This window comes from Erythrolamprus reginae, unplaced genomic scaffold (assembly GCF_031021105.1).
Source record: "Erythrolamprus reginae isolate rEryReg1 unplaced genomic scaffold, rEryReg1.hap1 H_17, whole genome shotgun sequence".
In the NCBI taxonomy this organism is placed as follows: Eukaryota; Metazoa; Chordata; class Lepidosauria; order Squamata; family Dipsadidae; genus Erythrolamprus; species Erythrolamprus reginae.
This window is the reverse complement of record NW_027248470.1, coordinates 695,615-717,975: the sequence shown is the minus strand read 5'-3', so window position 1 is coordinate 717,975 and position 22,361 is coordinate 695,615. Positions and strand designations below refer to the sequence as shown.

At 40.8% G+C, this 22,361-nt stretch overlaps 1 long non-coding RNA gene across 1 annotated transcript in view; it reads left to right on the top strand.

The window, feature by feature from the left end:
- Positions 1-20,641, top strand: part of LOC139155363 (uncharacterized) — a 34,865-nt gene extending 14,224 nt beyond the window's left edge. The window contains exons 2-3 of the long non-coding RNA XR_011557065.1: positions 15,228-15,309; positions 20,445-20,641. This is a non-coding gene — a long non-coding RNA (uncharacterized lncRNA). The remainder of the gene's footprint in view (positions 1-15,227; positions 15,310-20,444) is intronic.
- Positions 20,642-22,361: the final 1,720 nt, after the last annotated feature.

Here is a 22,361-nt window from a genome sequence, read left to right as displayed (position 1 = left end):
CTTACGGTTTGGAAAACATTCTTTGCCTAGAGCAGAGGTAGGCAAAGTTGGCTCTTCTCTGACTTGTGGACTTCAACTCCCAGAATTCCTGAGCCAATCATGCTAGCTCAGGAATTCTGGGAGTTGAAGTCCACATATCATAAAAGAGCCAACTTTGCCTACCTCTGGCCTAGAGTAACAATGAAAGAACTTGCAAGCCGGTAAAAGCTGGGAACATATTCAGCACCTGGTTAGGGCTGGAAAGAAACTTATTCGAAGCAAGTTGGAGCAATGAAAAAAACCCTGCAAAGACTTAGGGCTTGGAAAACATTGAAAGAGCTGCAAGCCGATAAGAGCTGGGAACATGGTTAGTACCTGGTTAGGCTGGAAAGAAACTTATTTGGAACAAGTTAGAGCACTGAAAAAACAGCTGGAAAGACTTAGGGCTTGGAAAACATTCTTTGCAGAGACAAATAATGAAAGAGCCTGCAAGGTAAGAGCTGGGAGGATCGTTAGCAGTTAGTTAGGGCTGAAAAAAAGAAGAAGCTATATCTATCTACCAATCTATCTATATCTACCTACTGCTTCTCCAAAACTTTATTAGCTAGTTAGGGCTGAAAAAAAGAAGAAGCTATATCTATCTACCAATCTATCTATATCTACCTATCTACCTACCGCTTCTCCAAAACTTTATTAGCTAGTTAGGGCTGAAAAAAAGAAGAAACTATATCTATCTACCGATCTATCTATATCTACCTATCTACCTACCGCTTCTCCAAAACTTTATTAGCTAGTTAGGGCTGAAAAAAGAAGAAGCTATATCTATCTACCGATCTATCTATATCTACCTATCTACCTACCGCTTCTCCAAAACTTTATTAGCTAGTTAGGGCTGAAAAAAAGAAGAAGCTATATCTATCTACCGATCTATCTATATCTACCTATCTACCTACCGCTTCTCCAAAACTTTATTAGCTAGTTAGGGCTGAAAAAAAGAAGAAGCTATATCTATCTACCGATCTATCTATATCTACCTATCTACCTACCGCTTCTCCAAAACTTTATTAGCTAGTTAGGGCTGAAAAAAAGAAGAAACTATATCTATCTACCGATCTATCTATATCTACCTATCTACCTACCGCTTCTCCAAAACTTTATTAGCTAGTTAGGGCTGAAAAAAAGAAGAAGCTATATCTATCTACCGATCTATCTATATCTACCTATCTACCTACCGCTTCTCCAAAACTTTATTAGCTAGTTAGGGCTGAAAAAAAGAAGAAACTATATCTATCTACCGATCTATCTATATCTACCTATCTACCTACCGCTTCTCCAAAACTTTATTAGCTAGTTAGGGCTGAAAAAAAGAAGAAGCTATATCTATCTACCGATCTATCTATATCTACCTATCTACCTACCGCTTCTCCAAAACTTTATTAGCTAGTTGGCACTGAAAAAAAGAAGAAGCTATATCTATCTACCGATCTATCTATATCTACCTATCTACCTACCGCTTCTCCAAAATTTTATTAGCTAGTTAGGGCTGAAAAAAAGAAGATGCTATATCTATCTACCAATCTATCTATATCTACCTATCTACCTACCGCTTCTCCAAAACTTTATTAGCTAGTTGGCACTGAAAAAAAGAAGAAGCTATATCTATCTACCAATCTATCTATATCTACCTATCTACCTACCGCTTCTCCAAAACTTTATTAGCTAGTTAGGGCTGAAAAAAAGAAGAAGCTATATCTATCTACCGATCTATCTATATCTACCTATCTACCTACCGCTTCTCCAAAACTTTATTAGCTAGTTGGCACTGAAAAAAAGAAGAAGCTATATCTATCTACCGATCTATCTATATCTACCTATCTACCTACCGCTTCTCCAAAATTTTATTATCTAGTTAGGGCTGAAAAAAAGAAGAAGCTATATCTATCTACCAATCTATCTATATCTACCTATCTACCTACCGCTTCTCCAAAACTTTATTAGCTAGTTAGGGCTGAAAAAAAGAAGAAGCTATATCTATCTACCAATCTATCTATATCTACCTATCTACCTACCGCTTCTCCAAAACTTTATTAGCTAGTTAGGGCTGAAAAAAAGAAGAAGCTATATCTATCTACCGATCTATCTATATCTACCTATCTACCTACCGCTTCTCCAAAACTTTATTAGCTAGTTGGCACTGAAAAAAAGAAGAAGCTATATCTATCTACCGATCTATCTATATCTACCTATCTACCTACCGCTTCTCCAAAATTTTATTAGCTAGTTAGGGCTGAAAAAAAGAAGATGCTATATCTATCTACCAATCTATCTATATCTACCTATCTATCTACCGCTTCTCCAAAATTTTATTAGCTAGTTAGGGCTGAAAAAAAGAAGATGCTATATCTATCTACCAATCTATCTATATCTACCTATCTACCTACCGCTTCTCCAAAATTTTATTAGCTAGTTAGGGCTGAAAAAAAGAAGATGCTATATCTATCTACCAATCTATCTATATCTACCTATCTATCTACCGCTACTCCAAAACTTTATTAGCTAGTTAGGGCTGAAAAAAAGAAGAAGCTATATCTATCTACCAATCTATCTATATCTACCTATCTACCTACCGCTTCTCCAAAATTTTATTAGCTAGTTAGGGCTGAAAAAAAGAAGATGCTATATCTATCTACCAATCTATCTATATCTACCTATCTATCTACCGCTTCTCCAAAACTTTATTAGCTAGTTAGGGCTGAAAAAAAGAAGAAGCTATATCTATCTACCAATCTATCTATATCTACCTATCTACCTACCGCTTCTCCAAAATTTTATTATCTAGTTAGGGCTGAAAAAAAGAAGAAGCTATATCTATCTACCAATCTATCTATATCTACCTATCTACCTACCGCTTCTCCAAAACTTTATTAGCTAGTTAGGGCTGAAAAAAAGAAGAAGCTATATCTATCTACCAATCTATCTATATCTACCTATCTACCTACCGCTTCTCCAAAATTTTATTAGCTAGTTAGGGCTGAAAAAAAGAAGAAGCTATATCTATCTACCAATCTATCTATATCTACCTATCTATCTACCGCTTCTCCAAAACTTTATTAGCTAGTTAGGGCTGAAAAAAAGAAGAAGCTATATCTATCTACCAATCTATCTATATCTACCTATCTACCTACCGCTTCTCCAAAATTTTATTAGCTAGTTAGGGCTGAAAAAAAGAAGAAGCTATATCTATCTACCAATCTATCTATATCTACCTATCTACCTACCGCTTCTCCAAAACTTTATTAGCTAGTTAGAGCTGAAAAAAAGAAGATGCTATATCTATCTACCAATCTGTCTATATCTACCTATCTACCTACCGCTTCTCCAAAATTTTATTAGCTAGTTAGGGCTGAAAAAAAGAAAATGCTATATCTATCTACCAATCTATCTATATCTACCTATCTACCTACCGCTTCTCCAAAACTTTATTAGCTAGTTAGGGCTGAAAAAAAGAAGAAGCTATATCTATCTACCAATCTATCTATATCTACCTATCTACCTACCGCTTCTCCAAAATTTTATTAGCTAGTTAGGGCTGAAAAAAAGAAGAAGCTATATCTATCTACCGATCTATCTATATCTACCTATCTACCTACCGCTTCTCCAAAACTTTGTTTATTTTTTCCCATTTTTTCAAACTGGTCAGAACCGGCTGAAACCCACCTCCGACATGCACCAATGTTCCAGAGAGAATAGCAGCTGCAGAGGTTGTTCAGACCACTGTCAGGGTGCTCCCAGTAGGAAATTGGTGCCTCCGAGGCCCGCAGAGGGAAGCCACGAACGGTAATTCCAGGGAGTGTTTTGAGGGCACTGAGATTGTTATTTTGCTGAAGCACAAAGCGTGTTTCAACTTGGCCAGGATCTGGATGGATGAGAGAAGAGCCTTGAGGTATGCAAATCCGAGCTTTTTTTTGGAAGTGCCAGTTTGGAAGGGGGATGTGACTAAATGGATAAAAAAAAAAATAATGTCACTGAATAATTCAGCTCGAGGAGTCGAGCGTAAATTGGAAGTCTGAAACTAAGCACTTAGGCACAAATGCAGCCCCACGGGGACTCCTGGAAGTGTGTAGCCCCAACACATCTCAAGGGCCCTCATTTGAGGATGAAATCCGTCGTTTCGTACACTGCTAATAATGAGGTCATGCGTGAGCCATCTGTTGGTTCGTGAGCAGGAATACGGCAATTTATTGCATTCATTCGTATCTCTCGCTTTTCATATGAGGGTTTCAAGGAGATGTAAATTTCGAACCCTACTGTAAAAATGCTACTCTGGAGCTAGTGAGCTGATTAGGGTCAGCTCTCTCGATTGCCTGGCCTGGCCTTCCGAGGATGTGGCCTGAGTTTGTGCTGTACCATTGCGTGGTGTGATGGCTTTTGACTCAGCAAGCTTGTTGAAACGGATGTCCAAGTGCCGCCTCTATGTTGGTTGAGGCAGGCAGGGTTCCCTTGGGTACCATTTGTTGGGGGTCAGGGGAAAGGGAGGGTTTTGCCTTCTCTTTCTGCTCAAGAAAGACTTGATATGACTGTATGTATGTTTTATATATTGGGGTTCCTTGCTTTTTAGACTTTTTAAATGTACTATTGTTATTTTAGATTCTAACTGCTGTATTAGATTTGTTATTATATATTGTTTTTATCACTGTTGTGAGTCGCCCCGAGTCTACGGAGAGGGGTGGCATACAAATCTAATAAATAATAAATAATAATAATAATAATCAGGGCACCAGAGGGCCGGATGAGGAACAACAGCTGGAAGCTGACCAAGGAGAGATTCAACATGGAGATAAAGAAGAACTTCCTGACGGTCAGAGGAATCAACCAATGGAACAACTTACCAGCGGACGTTGTGAACTCCAACACTCTGGACATTTTTAAGAGAAGATTGAACTGCCACTTGACTGGCGTACTATGGGGCAGTGATTTTCAACCTTTTTTGAGCTGCAGCACATTTTTTACACATACAAAATCATGGGGCACATTGAGCGGGGGGGGAGTGGGGGGGGCTAAAAAAAGTTTGGACAAAAAAAATTATATCTCTCTCTTCCTCCCTTTCACTCTATTTCTCTCCCTCTTTCTCTCTCTTCCTTTCTTCCCCTATCTGTCCATCCCTCTTTCTTTCTCCCTTCCTTCCTCTCTTTTTTGCTCTCTTTCTATCTCTCCCTCCTTCCCTGCCTCTCTTTCTCTTGCTTTCTTTCTCTCTCTCTCTTGCTTTCTTTCTCTCTCTCTTGCTTTCCTTCTCTCTCTCTCTCTTTTTCTTTCTTTCTCTTGCTGAGCTTCGCGGCACACCTGACCATGTTTCGCGGCACACTAGTGTGCCACGGCACACTGGTTGAAAAACACTGCTATAGGGTTCCTGCTTGGGCAGGGGGTTGAACTCGATGGCCTTCATGGTCCCTTTCAACTCTAACAAATGAATGAATGAATGAATGAATGAACGAACGAATGAATGATCCCCATGGACAATTGGTGGGCTACTGTGTGACCCAGAATGCTGGACTCGATGGGCCTTGGCCTGATTTAGCATGGCTCTTCTTATCTTCTTATGTTGTTGTACATGATGAAAATGGGACATAGTGGCTTTCAACCTGTGGTCCATGGGCCTTTGGGGTATGTTGTGATGTTGTTGAGTTCCTCAGGACATTACAGATATCATCATAGGGGGTCCATGGAAACTTGAAGAAATGTTATGAATTAAGTCTTGGGGGCCCATGGCCGTGGACGGTAGCCACAGAGGGTCCGTGTGGTGAAGAAAAGTTTGAGAACCACTAAGAACATCAGAAGAGCCCTGCTGAATCAGGCCAAAGCCCATCGAGTCCAGCATTCTGTGTCACACAGTGGCCTCCAATTGCACATGGGGATCTTGAGCAGAAAGAGAAGGCAAGACCCTCCCTTTCCCTTGACCCCCAACAAAAGGTACTCAAGGGAATCCTGCCTGCCTCAACCAACATAGAGGTGGCCCATGGACATCCGTTTCAATAACCACTGATACACTTGGCATCCATGAATCTGTCTCATCCTGCCTTGAAGCTATCAAGGCTGGTTTAGCATGACTGGCAAGCCTGCCCATGGTGACTTCTTCAAGAAGCCATGGTTAAATCAAGCCATGGTTAAATCATGGTTAAATCAATGAGATATTAAGGTGATGTGTGAATCCAGTCATTGAGCTAAGACACCAGGTTGGGTTCTTGTAGCACATTAAGCCAAAAACTGGATAGTTGGTTGCAGTAATGGACTTCTACGGGTATAGTCAGGTAGGCAGAACTGGTAGAAAAAGGTTTGGTCAGGTATGCAGAACCAGTAGAAAAAATTTCTTTTTCCCCCCCTTCTGGCTCTGGGTATTATTATTATTTATTATTATTATTATTATTTATTACATTAATATGCTGGCCCTCTCCGAAGACTCAGGGTGGCTCACAACATATAAAAAGCAGTATACAGTACATCGAGATTAAAATAGTTAAAATTAAGAATTACATTTAAAAAAGAAACTAAAAAGAAACTTGACAAATGTATCTTTTTCTTTTATGTACACTGAGAGCATATGCACCAAGACTAATTCCTTGGGTGTCCAATCACACTTGGCCAATAAAGAATTCTATTCCATTCCATTCCTTTCTATTCTATTCTATTCTATTCTATTCTAAAAAGCCTATTAACATACGCACATCCCATTCAGCAAACTTACTATATATTCATTGGCCAGGCGGTAAAGTCTAATGACCCCAAGCTTGATGGCATAAGTGAGTCTTTAAACGCTTACGGAAGGCGGGGTGGGGGCAACACAAATCTCTGGGGGGAGTTGATTCCAGATGTTTTTCCTATCCCAGGAAATGAGGTTGAATGTGTATAATTTTAGAAGAGTTGTGCACGTGTGTGTGTACATACACATTCAGTTTATATAGTAGGTAATGTATATTTGTGTGTGCCTGTGTGTAATACGCATGTACACCTACGGCATATATACATAGAATTAAATAGTATATTTTGGATGTTCAGTAACTGTAAATAGAGAGGGAAATTTAATCTCTTTGAGGAGAGGCCAGGCACCCTAACCCAAACCTTTGACGTCAAGTTGGCTACCTTTAAGCCAGTTGCATGAACTTTAAGCCAGCCATCCTGGTCACATGATCGTCAGGCCAACCCCACTTGGTCACATGGCCAGCAAGCCACACCCACAAAATAAATCACACCTACAGCATGGTAGTAAAATTTTTTGCAGCCCTACACCAGTTGGTTGTGACTTTCAGGTGTCTGTCCAGCCGCTGTGATTTCAAAAGTGTGTTTAGGACTCAGGAGAAGAGGCAAATCCTACCAGTGATTCTCCTGTTCCTGAGGTTTTTTTCTTCTGTTTCAAATTAACTACAGTTTGGGTTTCTCTGAATTCCACAAGCTGTTGCCTTCCTCTAATCTTTTGCTGTTCCACTGCGTGAGGAATTCTTTGTTGTAGTTCCCAACCCATTTGGGAGGCTCAACGCTGGGAGAGCTGATCTTCATTGCAGTTTGTTTGAAACAAGCCCACTCCAAACCATGGCTTGTGGAGCTGATTTACTTCAGCTATCCCTAGTTAAGGCGACTCCCCTGATTTGAGGTTTGGATACAATACTTGATTAAGGAGAATGGGAAACATAGAAACATAGAAGACTGATGGCAGAAAAAGACCTCATGGTCCATCTAGTCTGCCCTTACACTATTTTCTGTATTTTATCTTAGGATGGATATATGTTTATCCCAGGCATGTTTAAATTCAGTTACTGTGGATTTACCAACCACGTCTGCTGGAAGTTTGTTTCAAGCATCTACTACTCTTTCGGTAAAATAATATTTTCTCATGTTGCCTTTGATCTTTCCTCCAACTAACTTCAGATTGTGTCCCCTTGTTCTTGTGTTCACTTTCCTATTAAAAACACTTCCCTCCTGGACCTTATTTAAGCCTTTAACATATTTAAATGTTTTGATCATGTCCCCCCTTTTCCTTCTATCCTCCAGACTATACAGATTGAGTTTATTAAGTCTTTCCTGATACGTTTTATGCTTAAGACCTTCCACCATTCTTGTAGCCCGTCTTTGGACCCGTTCAATTTTGTCAATATCTTTTTGTAGGTGAGGTCTCCAGAACTGAACATAGTATTCCAAATGTGATCTCAACAGCACTCTATATAGCGGGATCATAATCTCCCTCTTCCTGCTTGTTATACCTCTAGCTATGCAGCCAAGCATCCTACTTGCTTTCCCTATCGCCTGACTGCACTGCTCACCCATTTTGAGACTGTCAGAAATCACTACCCCTAAATCTTTTTCTTCTGAAGTTTTTGCTAACACAGAACTGCCAATACAATACAGTGATCCCTCGATCATCGCGAGGGTTCCGTTCCAGGACCCCTCGCGATGATCGATTTTTCGCGAAGTAGCGGTGCGGAAGTAAAAACACCATCTGCGCATGCGCAGATGGTGTTTTTACTTCCACCGCCGCCCGCCCTTCGCCCGCCATTGCCAGCTCCGCTTCCCAGCTGAGAAGCGGAGCGGGGGGTGTCCCGAAGCGCGCGCGCGCTTGGGGACACCCTAGCTCCGCTTCTCAGCTGGGAAGCAGAGCTGGGGTATCCCGCGCGCGTGCCGCCCGCCCGCCCCGTTGCTCGCACCGCCGCTGTCTTACCGGGGCAAGTGGGGGAAGACCCAGGGAAGCCTCTGCCCGGCGGGGAAACTCCACCATCTACGCATGCGTGGAAGGGCATGCATGCGCAGATGGTGGAGTTTACTTCCGGGTTGAAAACTCGCGATATAGCGTTTAGCGAACATCGAGATCGCGAAACTCGAGGGATCACTGTACTCAGATTGAGGATTCCTTTTCCCCAAGTGCATTATTTTACATTTGGAAACATTAAACTGCAGTTTCCATTGCTTTGACCATTTATCTAGTAAAGCTAAATCATTTACTATATTACAGACGCCTCCAGGAATATCAACCCTATTGCGCACTTTAGAGTCATCGGCAAATAAGCAAACCTTCCCTACCAAACCTTCCCCTATGGGTGGGTTCCTACCAACTTTCCCACAGGGGTGAGTTCCATTCAGCGGTGGGCTTCTAGCCGGAACGCTAAATTGGACTCACCACCGCTGCTTCTGAGTGCTTGTGGGGCCAGTGCGATTTTGCTTCTGCACCTGCGGAGGTAGCAAAATCGCCCACGGAGCCGCAGGTGCGCCCGTATTTCGGCATTCACGTAAGCAAAAAACTCTTCACCGAAACACGGGAGCACCTGCGGCTCCGTGGGTGATTTTGCTACCTCCACAGGTGCAGAAGCAAAATCGCCCTGGCCCTACAAGCACTCATGAGCCGTCGTGAGTGACCTTGACTTTCGCGGGGGATGCGTTCCAAGGCCGCCCACGAAAGTGAAATTCCCGCAAAGTAGAGATGCGGAAGTAATTACACTATTTTTGGCTATGAACAGTATCACAGGACATCTCCAAACGCTTTAAATCCCTAAATTACAATTTCCCCTTCCCTTAAAAACCTTTAAATTATTACTCACCCTTATTACTGGTACTCACCATTGAAGAAGATACTTAATGATCCTGATAATTATTAACATAATTATTTATTAACAATAATTTGACGATGATGTATGACATCACGAGCGGGGAAAAACGTGGTGTAGGAAAAAAACCGTGAAGTATTTTTTAATTAATATTTTTTTAAAAACCGTGGTATAGGCTATTTGCGAATATCGGACCCGCGAAAGTCAAGAGAACCCTGTATAGCGTTCCAGATAGAAGCCCAACCCTGGTTCCATTTACTTTGGCCACCGGTTTGCATTTTGATGATTCACGCGCATTTATGTCCACATTGTGAAATTTCACTCCTGTGCCTGCTCCGTAGCGGGATTCAGCCCGAAACACAGCTGAGGAGCTGATCAGCTGTGCTTCAGGCCAAGAAATAAAAGTGATAATAAAAGTATCAGCCCAGGGGGCAGGCAGGAGGGCTATTTTTGTAGCAGAGAAAGAAGGGAAGCCATCCACCAATGACGTAAAATTCTGCCGAAAGTTTAAAAAAAAAAAAGACAGCGCTCACGGACCGGCACCGCCCGAACCAGATCACGTCACCAGTGAGCCGCTAACGATTCAGGCAATCTGTTCCGAACTGGGAGGAACCCACCTCTGGAAAGGAGATGTATGACCCCATTTGTTATGATTTGCAAATCATGGCTTAAAGTACATATGCTGAGCAATACACTGAGAGCATATGCAGCAAAGACAAATTCCTTGTGTGTCCACATTTGGCCAATAAATTATCTATCTATCTATCTATCTATCTATCTATCTATCTATCTATCTATCTATCTATCTATCTATCTATCTACTATCTATCTATCAACTATCTATCTATCTATCTATCTCTACTATCTATCAACTATCTATCTATCTATCTATCTATCTATCTATCTATCTATCTATCTATCTATCTACTATCTATCTATCAACTATCTATCTATCTATCTATCTATCTATCTATCTATCTATCTATCAACTATCTATCTATCTATCTATCTATCTATCTATCTATCTATCTATCTATCTATCTACTATCTATCTATCAACTATCTATCTATCTATCTATCTATTTATCTATCTATCTATCAACTATCTATCTATCTATCTATCTATCTACTATCTATCTATCAACTATCTATCTATCTATCTATCTATCTATCTATCTATCTATCTATCTATCAACTATCTATCTATCTATCTATCTATCTATCTATCTATCTATCTATCTATCTACTATCTATCTATCTATCAACTATCTATCTATCTATCTATCTATCTATCTATCTATCTATCTATCTATCAACTATCTATCTATCTATCTATCTATCTATCTATCTATCTATCTATCTATCTATCTATCTATCTATCTACTATCTATCTATCAACTAACTATCTATCTATCTATCTATCTATTTATCAACTATCTATCTATCTATCATCTATCTATCTATCTATCTATCTATCTATCTATCTATCTATCTATCTATCTATCTATCTATCAACTGTCTGTCTGTCTGTCTGTCTGTCTGTCTGTCTGTCTATCTATCTATCAACTATCTATCTATCTGTCTATCTGTCTATCTATCTATAGCCATTGCAGCTTGATCTAAATTGTGGTTAAATTTAATTCTGATTTAGAACAAAGGGTGAATTCAGCCTGAGATATGCATTGATATGGTACTTATGATTTATTCACAGGTGTTTGCGAGGGAACGCAAGTATCATAATGTCACAAATGCATAATTGACATATTTGCATCAGGTGCTGGCATACAAGCTTGTTAAGGGGGATTTTCGCTGTGCAAGTGTTGTCATTTTTCCATCATAGTTGGCTACCTGGGGACATTTATATGATAGTCAGATGGTTGTTCTGTGACAGCTAAAAAAACACTTGTGCTGTCTGGGGTAGGTTAAACAACCTCCTGACTTTCACTAATATGTCCAGATATATTTCTTGGAAACAATAGGGAAATGGGTTGGCTTTGGCCTTCTTCCATTATTTTTTCCTCCTCAATTTTTCAATCTAATCTGCAACTCTGAGATTTCCTGATAATTGCTTATCACCTATAAAGCCCTACATGGCTTAGGGCCTGACTATTTAAGGGGGTGTCTTCTGCCCCATACCTCCCGGCGACCGATTAGGCCCACAGGGTTGGCCTTCTCCGGGTCCTGTTAGCCAGACAATGCTGACTGGCGGGACCGCTTGGGAGGTCCTTTTCTGTGGTGGCTCCGGCTCTCTAGAACCAGTTGCGCTCGGAGACCCATACTGCCCCCACCCTCCTCATCTTCTGGAAGGTCGTGAAAACCTTCCTTTGCCGGCAGGCCTGGGGCTGTTGAGCAACACCATCCAGCTCTGGCCAGAAATAATGAAGGTTTTTTTATTAAGGGTTTTAAAATTGTTTTTATATTGTCTATTGTTGTACACCACCCAGAGCCGGAAGGAGGTGGGCGGCTTATAAATTTAATACATTAAATTAGATTAATTTTCATTGCAAATAGCCAAGTCTCAATATATAAATTCTTGGAGATCTGCCACTGGCTGTTGTCACCTGAGCATAAAATTAAAAAAGAGTATAAACATACTTATTTATATATATTTAAAAATTCATTTTTCTTTCTTTCTTTCTTCCTTCCTTCCTTCCTTCCTTCTTCCTTTCCTTTCCTTTCCTTTCCTTTCCTTTCCATGCCGCCCCTCTCCGAAGACTCTGGCCAGCTCACAACACATAAAAACCAGTAAATTACAATAGCATTGATCCAATTAAATTGCATTGGATCAATCATTTCTTGCATTGGCTGCCGATCAGTTTCCGGTCACAATTCAAAGTGTTGGTTATGACCTTTCAAACCCTACATGGCATTGGACCAGAGTACCTCCGGAACCGCCTGCTACCGCACAAGTCCCAGCGACCGATAAGGTCCCACAGAGTTGGCCTCTGGGTCCCGTCGACTAAACAATGTCGTTTGGCGGGGCCCAGGGGAAGAGCCTTCTCTGTGGCGGCCCCGGCCCTCTGGAATCAACTCCCCCTGGAGATTAGAACTGCCCCTACCCTCCCTGTCTTTCGTAAACTACTCAAGACTCACTTATATCGCCAGGCATGGTGGAGTTGAGAAACCTTTCCCCCAGGCTCTTTTATATTTTGTCTTATGTTTGGTATGAATGTGTTGTTTGGTTTTTTAAATATGATAGGGTTTTATATGTTTTTTAATATTAGATTTGTTCTACTATAATATTGTTTTTATTATTGTTGTGAGTCGCCCTGAGTCTTCGGAGAGGGGCGGCATACAAATCTAATTTATTATTATTATGATTATGATTATTATGATTATTAAATATTAAATAACTAACTAAAATCCCAAATATTAAAATCACCCATTTGTACAACGATCATACAAACATTTGTTGGCCAGGGGCCAAGATCTAAAATGTCCTTCATTGTACAAGGTACCTGCATTGTACAGGGTACTTCATTGCCAACCTATTCTTGTTATAAATTTTTATTTTTTCTCCGCCGTAGAATAAAACAATGTATAAATACAAACACTACAACAATGCTTATCATCAAACATATATTAAAAAATTTTCATCTTCTTGTTAATCATTCAATGGAGGTTCTTCTATCTCTTTCCTCAACCAACCTATTCTTTATTGCCCCACTGCAGGGGTATCAAACTAATTTCATTGAGGGCCACATCGGGATTGTGTTGCGTAGAGCAGTGATTTCCAACCTTTTTTGAGCCGCGGCACATTTTTTACATTTACAAAATCCTGGGGCACACCACCAACCAAAATGACACCCTAAGACACTCTCCTCTCTTTTTCTATCCCTGTCTCCTCCCCACCCTTATATGTGTGTGTGTGTGTATACACACTCTTGAACCAATTCCAAAAACAGGTGAGGGCTGGGTTTTTCTCTTATTCTTTGGCTGCTTTTTATCATATGCTTTAAATCAAGAGTCACTTCTCTCTCTCTTTTGTTTCTCTCTCTTTCCTCTCATTCTCTGTCTCAATCATTTTCTCATTTTTCTTTTTTCCTCCCCTTTTTGCTCATTTCTCTCTCTCTCCCTTCCTCTCCTTTTCGCTCTCTCTCTCTCTCTTGCTTTCTTTCTCTCTCACTCTTGCTTTCTCTCTCTTTCTCTCTTTTCTTTCTCTCTCTTGATTTCTCTTTCTCTCTCTCTTTCTTTCTCTCTCTTTCTATCTCTTTCTCTCTCTCTTTCTTTCTCACTCTCTCTCTCAGCAAAAAGTTGCGAGACCGTAACCTGAGTTTCCTTCTTTGCGGCACACCTGACCATGTCTCGCGGCACACTAGTGTGCCGTGGCACACTGGTTGAAAAACACTGGTGTAGAGGTTGTCTAGAGCAGTATTTCCCAACCTTGGCAACTTGAAGATATCTGGACTTCAACTCCCAGAATCCCCCAGCCAGCATTGGCTGACTGGGGAATTCTGGAAGTTGAAGTCCAAATAGCTTCAAGTTGCCAAGGTTGGGAAACACTGGTCTAGAGAGCCTGAGTGGCACAGTGTTAGAGTGCAGCACTGCAAGCTGCTTCTGCTGATCACCGGCTGTCAGCAGTTCAGCAGATCGAATCTCAGTAGGCTCAAGGTTGACTCAGCCTTCCAGCCTTCCAAGGGCGATAAAATGGGGATTATTGGGGATTATTGGGGGCAATATGCTTACTCTCTGTATTGGCAGTTCTGTGTTAGCAAAAACTTCAGAAGACAAGGATTTAGGGGTAGTAATTTCTGACAGTCTCAAAATGGGTGAGCAGTGCAGTCAGGCGGTAGGAAAAGCAAATAGGATGCTTGGCTGCATAGCTAGAGGTATAACAAGCAGGAAGAGGGAGATTGTGATCCCGCTGTATAGAGTGCTGGTGAGACCACATTTGGAATACTGTGTTCAGTTCTGGAGACCTCACCTACAAAAAGATATTGACAAAATTGAACGGGTCCAAAGACGGGCTACAAGAATGGTGGAAGGTCTTAAGCATAAAACGTATCAGGTTTTAATGAACTCAATCTGTATGGTCTGGAGGGCAGAAGGAAAAGGGGGGACATGATCGAAACATTTAAATATATTAAAGGGTTAAATAGGGTTCAGGAGGGAAGTGTTTTTAATAGGAAAGTGAACACAAGAACAAGGGGGCACAATCTGAAATTAGTTGGGGGAAAGATCAAAAGCAACGTGAGAAAATATTATTTTACTGAAAGAGTAGTAGATGCTTGGAACAAACTTCCAGCAGACGTGGTTGGTAAATCCACAGTTTCTATGTTTCTCTCTTTCCATTTCCCCGTTGTTTTCAAGAAAAATATTCGGACATATGCTTACTCTCGGTAAACCGCTTAGACGGGGCTGTCCAGCAGCTCACTCATGGTGACCCTTTAGTTCATTGTTAAGTGCAACTATAACACTGGGATAAAAACTATTCAGAAAATGTTAGGTGCTAGGGGTGGTCCTTACCTTATGACCGTAATTGAACCCAGAATCGTAAGTCATTGCAAAAGCCGAGAAAGGTCCACACAGGACTGGATCCAATTTTATGACATTTTTTTTGGTGGCAAGTTATTAAGGGAACAAACCCCACGGTCATTAAATAACCACTGCAGTTCTTAAGCAAATCCATTTTACCCAAGGGCCATTTTTATCTTTTTTTGCCAGAATCCAGAAGTAAACCCTTTCAACAAAAAAACTTTGAAAATCACTGTCACGTGATCGCCGGATGCTGCAAACGGCTGTAAAGGTAAGCCAAGGTGACCAATTGATTGTGCACAGCTGTTGCAATTTCAAAATGTGGACGTAAGAAGCTTTTAAGGCCGTGCTTTGTAACTTCAAATGGTTGCTAAATGACCAGTCTTAAGTCGAGAAAAAAATAAGAAAATAATAATAATAATGAAACAGAATTTGAAACGGCAAATTACACAGGTCTACAAAAAAATGTTCTTTTTTAATCATCGCAGTTGACCTTGTACTTTTCTGAATCATTTTTTGTTCTGATTTGAAAAATGTATATAGTTTTTCTGTAGCAGGTATATATAGTTTTCACGGAGCAGCGTCATTATTATAACGTATAGGAAATATACTGGTGACATTAAGAAAAACAGTAATTACCATATTTTTCAGTGTATAAGATGCGCCCTTTTCCTCCCTAAAAGAGGCTGATAATTGGGGTGTGTCTTATACTCTGAATATAGCTTCCCCCTCGCCAGCTCTAACTAGCTGCTAACGATCTTCCCAGCTCTTACCTTGCAGGCTCTTTCATTGTTACTCTCTGCAAAGAATGTTTTCCAAGCCCTAAGTCTTTGCAGGGTTTTTTCATTGCTCTAACTTGCTCTAAGAAAGTTTCCTTCCACCCCTAACCAGATGCTAATGATGTTCTTAGCTCTTACTGGCTTGCAAGCTCATTCATTGTTTCTCTCTGCAAAGAATGTTTTCCAAACCCTGTCTTTGATTTTTTTTTTTCATTCTCTATTTGCTCCAAATGTTTCTTTCCAGCCCTAGCCACGTGCTAACAATGTTCCCAGCTTTTACCAGTTTGCAAGCTCTTTCTTTGTTACTCTCTGCCAAGAATGTATTCCAAAACCTATCTTTGTAGGTTTTTTTTATTGCTTTACTTGCTCCAGATGTTTCTTTTCAGCCCTAACCATCTGCTATGAATGTACCCAAGCTCTTTCATTGTTACTCTCTGCTAAGAATGTTTTCCAAGCCCTAAGTTTTGGCAGGTTTTTTTTTATTACTCTAACTTACTTTGAGTAAGTTTTCCAGCCCTAACCAGGTGCTAACTATGTTCCCAGCTCTTACCCGCTTGCAAGCTCTTGTATTGTAACTCTCTGCCAATAATGTATTCCAAACCCTGGCTTTGTAGAGTTTGTTTTTCATTGCATTACTTGCTCAAGATGTTTCTTTCCAGGTGTTCTAACATCTTCCAGATGTTTTCTAACCTGGTGCTAACAATATTCCCAGCTCTTACCGGCTTGCAAGCTCTTTCATTGTTACTCTCTGCAAAGAAGAATGTTTTCCAAGCCCTAAGTCTTTGCAGGGTTTTTTCCATTGCTCTACTTGTTCAGACCGTTTCTTTCCAGGTGCTAATAATGTTCCCAGTTCTTACTGGCTTGCAAGCTCTTTCATTGTTAGTCTCTCAGAATATTTTTTAAAGCCTTAACTAGGGGATAAAATGATGTGCTGAAGAACTAAGAACGTTAGCCAGATGAATATCTGGTAAGCAGATTAATTTTCCTCCCCAAAAACTAAGGTATATCTTATATTCTGGTGCGTCTTATACTCCGAAAAATATGGTACCACGTACATTGAAAATGTAGAAGTAATGTAATAACAAAAATGCTTCTATATCAGAAACTTTATGTGACAGAGCAAAACTAAGCATATTTTTGGAATCAGCACATCAAACTCCATAAAACAGACATATTACCTTAGCTGATGATTTTTTGTTTGTGTTGATCAGTATCAGTGTTGAGACACCCAGCAAAAATAGAGTAAGATTTGTGATTGTTTCCAAAACCACTTTCCTTGTTATCATTTGCGCTTGTCTTTCAGAGGCTCCTGTGAGTAATCTTTTTAAAAACTTCCTTTTTTTTCTCTTTCCTCCATAATTTCTTTCTTTCCTTCCTTCCTTCCTATCTACCTTTCTTCCCTCCCTCCTTCCTCTGTTCCTTCCTTCCCTTCCCCTTCCTTCCTTCCTTCCTTCCTTCCTTCCTATCTACCTTTCTTTCCTCCCTCCACCCTGCCTGCCTTTCTTCACTCCCTCCTTCCTCTGTTCCTTCCTTCCTTCCCCTTCCTCCCTCCCTCCCTCCTTCCCTCCATCTGGGATTTTGCTTTGATTTATTTTTAACTTGCAGTTTTGTGCCTAGCACTCACTCTGTGCCTAAAACCCAGCAAGCACTTTCAATAAGTGTGTATACAATAATAACAATTCTGACTTGGGACAGTGATTCCTTCCTTGGCTTGCTTGCCTGTTATCTTCCTCGCATGCTTGGTGGGAGGGGTGAGGAGGTGTTTTTAGAACGTTTAAAAATAGCTCCATTGTCTTTTGATAGTTTGCTTTTTTGAACATAGGCCTTCTTTGGTAGCGATCTTTTCACCAGAAGAGAAAGAAGAGTTATCCATTAAAAATAAAAGGGGTTGGGAGTTTTTTTTGGCTTTTGCTTTGGCAATTATAATAATAATAATTATAATAATAATAATAATAATAATAATAATAATAATAATAATAATTATTATTATTATTATTATTATGTCAATACAACACAGCAAACGAGATCACTATGCTGGATTTCGTATTTCATCACCAGTCGGGCGCTTCCCAAGCACCTAGGACTGCATGATGTAGTGGCGAATTATGTTTGCCGATCCCAGTAAAGTGGCCTTTTGCAATTGACAGATGGAGATTTTGTTAATTCCGATGGTTTTCAAATGTCCACTGAGATCCTTTGGCACTGCGCCCAGCGTGCCAAGTACCGCTGGGACCACTTTCACTGGCTTATGCCAGAGTCGTTGCAGCTCGATTTTTAGATCTTCGTATTTCACTAATTTCTCTAGCTGCTTCTCCTCAATTCTGCTGTCTCCTGGGATTGCGATGTCGATGATTTATACTTTCTTTTTCTCCACGATCACAATGTCTGGTGTGTTATGCTTCAGAATTCGGTCAGTCGGAAGTCGGAAGTCCCACAGTACTTTTGCTTGCTCATTTTCAACCACTTTTTCGGGCTTATGTGGTCGAAAATGAGCACATAAGCCGACTTCCGACTTCATTATTATTATTATTATTATTATTATTATTATTATTATTTTGTTGTTGTTTGTTATTATTATTATTATTATTAATTTAATTTTTAAAATTGATTTTTGTAATAATAATATATCAGTAAAACATTCACACAACACATAACAATGTGCTCAGTGTTCAAAATGCCCACCACCAGACAACATTCATACCCCTCCACCAAAATGGGGGCATGTTTTCTATATATCATTTTAACTCTAGAGCAATATATCTATTCACATATTATAAAGTAAATTTAATTTATTCTTTATATCTTGGTCTCGAATTCTACTAACCACATGTCCTCTTACCTTGTCCCATCGTCCCACCAGTTCCTGCAGATTAGTTTCATTGGCCAAGTTCATCCCCTTATCCATGCAATTATTATTATTATTTAAAAAAAATTCTGGCCTAGATCTTGGGGAATGGAAACTTCCCGCTGAAGGAAGAACAGATGGGAGAAGCACTTTGGGTGCGAGAGGGGCCCGTGTCACCCATGGTTGCATTAAGATAGGACCAGGAAGGGTACGGTGGGAGAATTAACTGCTATTACATGGTGATCCGACTTCTTTGAGAGCTCTGTCTCCTACCTTCCACACTGTTTTACATAAACATGGCACACAATCCTACTTTTAGAGAAGCTTGTTCTGAATTTCCTTGGCTGTCAGGCTGAAGCCATTTATTGTTTATTAGAGTTGGAAGGGACCTTGTAGGTAATCTATCAGGTCCCACAGAGTTGGCCTCCTCCAGGTCCCATCGACTAAACGATGTCATCTGGTGGGACCTAGGGGAAGAGTCTTCTCTGTGGCGGCCCCGGCCCTCTGGAATCAACTCCGCCTAGAGATTCGAACTGCCCCTACCCTCCTCGCCTTCTGCAAAATGTTGAAGACACATCTCTGCCGCCAAGCGTGGGAGGGATTAACCCCCCCTTTTTGTTTGACCTCTGTATCATGATTAGTTGGACTGAATGTGTATGACTGTGTAGTTGATGATTGCTATGACAATGTAGTTTTAAACTAGTTTTTTAAACTTTTTAATATTGGATTTATATTTGCACTGTATTATTGCTTTGTTGTGAGCCGCCCCGAGTCCTCGGAGAGGGGCGGTATACAAATCTAACATAATATTATTATTATTATTAATAATACTGCAGTTTAATGTTTCCAAATGTAAAATAATGCACTTGGGGAAAAGGAATCCTCAATCTGAGTATTGCATTTGCAGTTCTGTGTTAGCCAAAACTTCAGAAGAGAAGGATTTAGGAGTAGTGATTTCTGACAGTCTCAAAATGGGTGAACAGTGTAGTCAGGCGATAGGAAAAGCAAATAGGATGTTTGGCTGCATAGCTAGAGGTATAACAAGCAGGAAGAGGAAGATTATGATCCCGCTTTATAGAGCGCTGGTGAGACCACATTTGGAATACTGTGTTCAGTTCTGGAGACCTCACCTACGAAAAGGTATTGACAAAATTGAACGGGTCCAAAGATGGGCTACAAGAATGGTGGAAGGTCTTAAGCATAAAACGTATCAGGAAAGACTTAATGAACTCAATCTGTATAGTCTGGAGGACAGAAGGAAAAGGGGGGACATGATAGAAACATTTAAATATGTTAAAGGGTTAAATAAGGTCCAGGAGGGAAGTGTTTTTAATAGGAAAGTGAACGCAAGAACAAGGGGACACAATCTGAAGTTAATTGGGGGAAAGATCAGAAGCAACGTGAGAAAATATTATTTTACTGAAAGAGTAGTAGATGCTTGGAACAAACTTCCAGCAGACGTGGTTGGTAAATCCACAGTAACTGAATTTAAACATGCCTGGGATAAACATATATCCATCCTAAGATAAAATACAGGAAATAGTATAAGGGCAGACTAGATGGACCATGAGGTCTTTTTCTGCCGTCAGTCTTCTATGTTTCTATTATTATTAATCTAGTCCAACCCTCCACTCTAACAGGAGTCCCTACACCATTTTGGACAAATGGCAGTCCAACCTCCCCTTGAAAGTCTCAAGTGTGGGAGCTCTCACAAGCTCCGCAGGCAAGGTTGTTCCACTGGTTGATCGCTCTCACCTTCAGAAAGTTCCTCCTTATTTCCAGGTTGAATCTCTCCTTGGTCATCTTCCATCCGTTGTTCCTTGTCTGGCCTTCTGGTGCTTTGGAAAACAGCCTGAGCCCCCTCCTCTCTGTGGAAGCCCCTCAAATACTGGAAGACTGCTATGATATGATCGAAACATTTTGATCGAAGAACAAGGGGACACAATCTGAAGTTAGTTGGGGGAAAGATCAAAAGCAACATGAGAAAATATTATTTTACTGAAAGAGTAGTAGATCCTTGGAACAAACTTCCAGCAGACGTGGTAGATAAATCCACAGTAACTGAATTTAAACATGCCTGGGATAAACATATATCCATCCTAAGATAAAATACAGAAAATAGTATAAGGGCAGACTAGATGGACCATGAGGTCTTTTTCTGCCGTCAATCTTCTATGTTTCTATGTTTCTATTTCTCCCCTGGTCCTTGTCTTCGCCAAACCGGCCATGCCCAGTTCCCGCAACCTTTCTTTGTATGTTTTAGTTTTCAATCCCCTAATCAACCTGGTTGCTCTCCTCTGCACTTTCTCCAAAGTTTCAATGTCTTTTTTGTAACGTGGTGACCAAAACTGGATGCAGTCCTCTAGGTGTGATCTAACTAAGGCTTTATAGAGTGGTGGTAGTACCACCCAAGTCCCAGACTGTATCCCTCTGTTAATGCAGCTTAGGGTTGTACTGGCCTTTTTGACTGCCGCTGCTCATTTTAGTTGGAGCCTTTGGCCTGCCACACTTTATAGTCTCTTAATATGCATTCCCTACTGTGGGAAGTTGGGAGGGGTCATCTCATGAGGGATGCCTGCATGCAGCCGTAGCAAGTTCCTTCTAGATTGTCATGGTCACCCTTTGTCTTTGCACTCCTGCACCTGCACGGGAGGAGATGGGAGTTGCTGCCAAGTTGGTCAACGTGATAGACTTGGGGTTGTGGGGATAAAGGCTTGGAATTTCAACTAGGGGGAGAATCAAATTTGGGTTTCTCCCAGATGTGCCAATAATAGCTCTGCTAATAAATTGGAACGTTGAGGAATACTTCGCCTCGGACACTGATTTAATTTTGGGTGCTATTTGGAACCCGGACATTGGCAAATTTCTGGGTAACATGCAGACGGCTGCTACAAACAGACTCCAGCTTCCTGCTCTTCAGTCCTGCTCTGGGTCCAAAGACGGGCTACAAGAATGGTGGAAGGTCTTAAGCATAAAACGTATCAGGAAAGACTTAATGAATTCAATCTGTATAGTCTGGAAGACAGAAGGAAAAGGGGGGGATTTAAATATATTAAAGGGTTAAATAAGGTCCAGGAGGGAAGTGTTTTTAATAGGAAAGTGAACACAAGAACAAGGGGACACAATCTGAAGTTAGTTGGGGGAAATGATCAAAGGCAACATGAGAAAATATTATTTCACTGAAAGAGTAGTAGATCCTTGGAACAAACTTCCAGCAGACGTGGTTGGTAAATCCACAGTAACTGAATTTAAACATGCCTGGGATAAACATATATCCATCCTAAGATAAAATACAGGAAATAGTATAAGGGCAGACTAGATGGACCGTGAGGTCTTTTTCTGCCGTCAGTCTTCTATGTTTCTATGGAGGGGAGGGGGCTTGCCCCTTCTCTGAGCTCTGCAGTCAAAACCCCAAGCAAGCTTTCTCCTCCTGCTCCCCTTGCCGGAAGAAGGGGTGTGTGTGTGTGTCTGAGGCTGTGTGTGTATGTATGTGGGGTGGGGGTTGGATTTAAGCACAGCTGGCTTTGGTGGGAGTTTGGCTTTGGTGCTCCCTGGACCTCTCTCCCTTTCTGCCCTGAGTGCCAGGGAGTGACAGCTCGCAGGCAGGCTGCCAAGCCCTGAATTGAAGAATGTGGGAGGCCTTCAGCTCTCTCACATGCTTTGTCGAGGGTGCAAAGAATAGGCTGGACTCAAAAGCTG